The 5,647-nt window shown below is 44.4% G+C and overlaps 1 long non-coding RNA gene across 2 annotated transcripts; it reads left to right on the top strand.

Moving 5' to 3' along the window:
• The first annotated feature begins 2,444 nt into the window (after positions 1 to 2,444).
• Positions 2,445 to 5,647, top strand: LOC107195522. 2 transcript variants are annotated; one of them, XR_001516695.2, is made up of 3 exons: positions 2,455 to 4,330; positions 4,427 to 4,791; positions 5,533 to 5,647. It is a non-coding gene; the product is annotated as an uncharacterized LOC107195522 (long non-coding RNA). The 2 variants fall into 2 exon arrangements; XR_003045716.1 differs by lacking the exon at positions 5,533 to 5,647 and having other exon boundaries at positions 2,445 to 4,330; positions 4,427 to 4,862.

The raw sequence follows: 5,647 nt of genomic DNA, 5'->3' as shown, positions 1-5,647 counted from the left end.
AGAAGAGGTAGACAAAACAGATTGGAGTTTAACTCTTCAGTCTCCAAATGTCCCAAATACCTTCAAAAATCTCCTTTCACTTCATCAGTTCTTAAAACTCTGTGGGGATAAAAGAAAAAACTTGGTGAAATAAAATGAAGGACTTTCAAATGAGATGGAAAACAGATAGCAAATAGGTTAACTAGATAAGAGAAGAAATAAGGAAATAGGAGCAAAAGAATTAGCAAGGAAAGTCTCCTAGTGTGGGATATCCTTGTGAAATTTCATTCAGCTATTTATTGAGCCAGTTACAGTGTTTAAGATCCCCAAGTTTATTTCATATAAGTAACTTAAATAGAGAATTTTCTAAATACCAGAGAATAATACAAAATTTTAGAGAATTAAGGTAACTTTTGGTTATTTTAATATCTTAAATCTAAAAACTATATTAGAGAATTAAGGTAACTTAATTCTCTAATAAATCTAAAAACTATATTAGCTTACTTATTAATATTCCTATCAAACTGACACTATTGAGCTTCCTACCATCAAAAAAGAAATCAGGATTGCTTGATAAAGACTTCTAAAACAGGATACAGTGGAAATATGACCCACCCTTTTGGGACTGCAGCATCAAACCAGGAAATCACCTGTGTTTCACCAATCAGAACATCCTGTTTTTTTTTTTTATTAGACACGCCTTTTCACTGCATAATTGTGTTAATGGCTGGTAGTTAAAAAACTTTTTTTTGCTTGCATCTACCTGTGTTTGCTCTTTCATCTTTGTCTGAAGAGCTGCTCTCTGAGTGTGTGTCCCGATCTGGGAGAAAGTAGCTATTCTTGAATACATCTGGATGGTCTGAGGCTCTCTATCTTTTTGCAGTTTTAATGACAGTTTAGTGAGCTAATCATGAACTAGAAACCAGAATGCCAGTTAGCACTAAAAACGGAATCACTAAGTGACCACAGGACTTCCTTCTTGGCCAAACTGAGAAAGAAGACAACTGTCATGAATAATATTAATATTCGTGAAGCAAAGCCCTCTGATGGCTACAGATTGGTAACTTCACTATTTTACTTCCTGGTGAGAGGTGTGTATGTGTGGAGTTCAATAATTTTGATGATCTTTTGTGCCCATTTACATGACAAAAATATCAAAACTGAGGTCTAAGGATTCCTTCGAAAGAATCTTAGAGATCATATACTTTATTTGCATTTTAACTTATTCATTTTAATATTTCTAAGATAACATTCTCATAAAAAATCCAAACAATGAATCCCTTTTGTTCCTTTTGGCCACCACCCAAATCCACTTTTCTAAGATAACCAATGTTAATTAGTTGCTTCATATCCTTCTACTCCTTTTCTGCACAAATAAATGTATGCGACTTTTATGTTATATATCTTTTAACATTAAATACATGATATTGTACTGTATATATTTGCTTAAAATGTTTAGAGAGCTCTTCTATCTCCATTTTACTTCCAACCCTTCATTTAGTTCAAGCTCTTCATTGTGCAGAACAAACTCGAGTCTAAAGTAGTAAAACGACTTTTCTAAGGCCAGATAGCTACAGAATAGAGACCAGAGCCCAGCCAGTACTTTTAAAGTCAAACAAAAAGCAATTATTATTTAGTGAACAATTTGCAGAAACTGAAAGGGAAAAAAATCTACTCAGAATCCAATCTCTCCAATAATTAAACTTATTTTTTTTCTCAGTTTAGTTTTTGTCTCTATGCGGAACCATTCTTTTACGTAGTTGTAATCAAAGCATAAATTCAATTGTTCATTTTTTTCAATTGAGTTATAAAAGTTCCCTGAGGGTCCCAAGAGAAGGCTTAATAAACCAGGCCCGGAAAGTCCAAGGAATGAAGGTCGATGATGGCCAGGCCCCAGGGCTCTGTTTGGGAACCCCTAGAATTTACTGGAGCAGAAAGACGGCGGGTCATTGTGAGGTCAAGGTGAGGGAGCCGGACTCAGCCCTGTTCACGTGACCCAGCCCCAGGGGGAGGAGTTCGTTTTCCCACCGGAGAGGGCGCTGGGGACGCCGGGCGGGCGGCGCCCCCTCTCCGGGGTACTCCTGGGCGTCGCTGTCCGGCCCAGGCGTGACGCCATCTCCCGGTGCCGGGGGCGGGACGCGCTTGACGCTATCTCAGGGCGCCCGGCTGGGGGTGCGCTGGGTGTGGGGCGCGCGGGGGGCGCCGGGCCGGCCTCACCGAGGCTACGGAGGCCTGGGCTTGGCGCTCCGGAGCCCAGCCAGAGCCCGCTGCCCCGTCGAACCGGGGCCCGAAACCCGCGGACCGAGGGAGCGAAAGAGGCCGCGCCTTGACCCGCGCGCACTTCCCTCGGACCCAGCTCAGAAGGCTGCCCCGCGCCCCGCGGCTGTGTCCCCACTGGCTGGGATGCCCGAGCTCACCGAGGCTACGGAGGCCTGGGCTTGGCGCTCCGGAGCCCAGCCAGAGCCCGCTGCCCCGTCGAACCGGGGCCCGAAACCCGCGGACCGAGGGAGCGAAAGAGGCCGCGCCTTGACCCGCGCGCACTTCCCTCGGACCCAGCTCAGAAGGCTGCCCCGCGCCCCGCGGCTGTGTCCCCACTGGCTGGGATGCCCGAGTCCTTGGAGCGGGAAGCGGCCCCCAAACAAGGAAACATCACCTACTGGCCCTCGTCCCTGCTCCTCTGCTTGAAGGGTAGACCCCAGCTCTCTGAACGTTGACTTCCCAATTTCGGGCCGTACCCTTTTTTTGGCTCAAGGATTTCGAGATCATGGGAAGCCATAACCCCTAGTATCTTCCAAGCTCCTATCTTTCTGGCGGGCGCACCTCTCGTCTTCGGAGAATTCTGGTCTCTGTCTGGATTCAGTCTCTTGATCCCTTGGTTCTGCTGGCATCCTTGGTCACTCTCTGGAACAGTTGCCCTTCCCCGTTAGCTTGCATGGGGGTCACAAGCTACGTCTTCCTTTTGAGGAATCCTCATTGAGCCCCTTCAGAGGCGGAGGTTTCCGATTCCAGAATGTGTTTTGTGTTGTGGGAACCTGGTCCACAGGCTTGGCTCTTTGTTGTCATTCCCGCAGACCTTTTGCCTCTTTCAGTCCTTTTATTAGCTGTGTTTGGCTAACCCCTCAGTGACCTACAGGCAAGTTTTCTTTAACGTTCTAGTTGCAGGGAGCAAGGATCATTCTGGAGTTGAAGATGTGAGCCCAGATTTTGTTGGGAATGAAGGAGAAAGCTGACTGCTTTTCCGTAACTTGAACTGCGGGCAAAGGAGGGATGCTCAGCTTGTGGCCATCATGTAATTTGTATTTATGGAACTAAGGATTTGTCTTTCCACCTTGTTTTCCTGTCTCATCACCTTTTTGTGTGCATCCACATCCTGTTAATCGTAAGAGATAAATGTTACCCTTGGCTTGGTTTGAGGTGTTCAGTTTGTTTTGAGGCTTGCAGTGTTCTGTAGGACCTGGATGGACAGTAGGTTGTTTCTTACAGTACTCAGTACTACTTTCTCTGGTTTCGGAGATTAGGCCTCGGTTTTTCAGTGTTTAGTGTTTCTGGCATTTGTAGATTGAGATATTGAGTTTGGTGTAAGTTTTGTTTCCCCATTTTTAGCTATGTGAGAATCAAGGCAGTGTTTTTAGTTTGTCACCTGATTCAACACTTTGTGCAAAGTTGTCACTCAAAAATTTTACACACACAAGAGGCCATTTTTTTTTACTCTGAAAATCTGTTAATAAGGCTTCCCCATGAGTGACTCCCCCTTGACCTCTTTTTCTGCCCCAGAAACATAAATAATTGTTCTTTTACCTCTAGCGCTGCCTTTCTCATTTAAATAACCTCCACAACTGTGTTTTCATCAGCTCTGAATATAAGTGAAAGCTGTGAAGTTAATTTTTCCTGCTTCCTGTTGTTCACATGGGAACAATGTTGAGTCTTCCACTCTTATTTGTACATTTACCTGAAATTAGGATTGGAAGTAAATTTAACCTTTGGGGAATAGATACAGGTAGAGAATGAACACTATGATGTTAAGGAAAATAATGAAGTTTGACATGGAAAATTTTTTTCCAGGGATATTTTCCTACAGATTAGAGCTTAAGAGATAGCTTTTTCTATATTTAACTGCCTGGGCACCCAGGATAAATGTGCAGGTTACCTCTGGAGAAGAAGAAGAGGAAGGGACTCGTGGAGTTGAATGTCTTTGTGGCTTTGAAATTACCTTTCTTGATGACCCTGGGGAAGGTCAGAGGTTAGGCTCTGTTTACTTTATCCTTACATCTGTCTTCTAGGCTCCCACGCCAGCGCCAGCGGGGAGGACACTGCTTTCTACAGCTGCTCAGAAGCACCACTGGAAGCTCAGGTAATACAGGTGCTTTGGATACCTTCTTGCAGAAAAACATCTGGGATTCAACAGTGGAAAAACAGAACAGAGTGTAATATAGAAATCTCTTTTCAGATCTAAAGAACTGGAGCCTGATTGGAAGAAATAGGTGACAAAGTTCATATGCATTGAAGTGTTCAGACCAAAATGATACATAATGACAATGGACAAAAGCATATATGAAAGGTGACAACAAGAGAAACGGGAGAGAGAACTTTCTTAGGAGTCATATAGACCCAAGATAGTAATAAACAGGCGTGTTTGGAGGAATGGAATCAATTTTAGGAAGTGGTGCCTAGAGCAGGCCTACAATGAAAAAGGAGCGCTTGACAAAAGAGAACACAAAGGAAAAAAGGGAATGAATAAAGAAGGCAAAGTGAAGGTGGTCAATGAGAAGAAAAGAAGCCTTGCCAGACTAGGGAACAAGAAGTCTATGTGAGGTCAGAAGAGTTTTATTGCTTTTTGGGGAAGAGAAGAAACAAATAAATGGTAGAACACACTAGTACAATCACTCTCCCGACAGAGCCCAGGTTTGATTGTAGTATTTCATGGGGCAAAGAAGATACTGATGTTTATAACATGTTTAGGAGCAAGGTTTAAAAACAACAAGACACAAGCAGACCTCAGGACTTACTGACACCCGGGTCCTTGAGGTAGTGGTGATATGAGGCAAAGGAGGATGGGAATTTAACCAGATCTCAGGTGAGGGGACCTGGGGATAGATGAGATCGTAATCCAAATTAGTCTGGGGAAAGGAAGTGCGGATGAGGTTATACGTTCAGGAAAGAAGATAGCACAGTAGTCTTTAGCAAAAGGAGAAACTTAGGAAAAAGAGCCAGCAGCAAAGACGTGTTCAAATCCCCCTTGGGGAGAAGGCTGAGAATTGTCAAGATCCCCACCAGAGGCATGACTAATCATGAAGCTGTTGGTTTCCCTGGGGTTATTTACTCATTATCGAATGCTTGTCCTTGTAGCTCTTTTTGATTTCTGTGACTGTTTCTTTCATGTCCTAGGCTGGATGAGTGAGGAGGGGAGCATCCTTGCCTGCCCCTCTCTCATACCTCTTTTTTTCCAGCAGTCCCGTCTGTTACATCTTCCACCATGGGCACAGTTCTGTTATTTCCTTTGACTTGGTTCACCCCTAGGTTACTTTTCTTTGCCTCTGATTTGTTCCCTAGCAGATGTGGGCACCCCAGCCAACAGCAGAGAGGGGTGCAGGGGAGCCACAGAGAAGCCCCTTCTGATGCCCCAAGGAGCAAGCCGACCCCTTCCAGGCTCCAGGAACACCACAAAGCA

Source organism: Pteropus alecto, unplaced genomic scaffold, assembly GCF_000325575.1.
Source record: "Pteropus alecto unplaced genomic scaffold, ASM32557v1 scaffold42, whole genome shotgun sequence".
Taxonomy (NCBI): Eukaryota; Metazoa; Chordata; class Mammalia; order Chiroptera; family Pteropodidae; genus Pteropus; species Pteropus alecto.
Note: the sequence above shows the minus strand (reverse complement) of the source record. Positions and strands in the feature narration are given on the sequence as shown.